This window comes from Bison bison, unplaced genomic scaffold (assembly GCF_000754665.1).
Source record: "Bison bison bison isolate TAMUID 2011002044 unplaced genomic scaffold, Bison_UMD1.0 scf7180017862568, whole genome shotgun sequence".
In the NCBI taxonomy this organism is placed as follows: domain Eukaryota; kingdom Metazoa; phylum Chordata; class Mammalia; order Artiodactyla; family Bovidae; genus Bison; species Bison bison.
Window position 1 is genome coordinate 15,825 of NW_011493140.1, and position 284 is coordinate 16,108.

A 284-nucleotide genomic window follows, 5' to 3' on the forward strand; every position below is an offset into this window, starting at 1 on the left:
GGGTTCAGCTCTCATCCCTGGACTTGCCAGGTGCCCACTGGCCTCCAGGCAACTCTCCCCTGGAGGAGCTCTGTCCACCCGGGCCCCTCCTGGCGGAGGTCCTGCCTTTGCTCTCTGCTCTTCTCTATCCCTCCATCCACACCCTCCTCTGGCCCCTTGCTGCCTCCAGTTTTCGGGTCACCTGCCTCTCTCTGGCTCCCACTGCTGGTCCTCAGGCCCTGAGCTCTGGTCAGCCCCCTGTGTCCTGGGGGGCTGTGGGTTCAGCCCCGTGGTGCCTGCTGTGG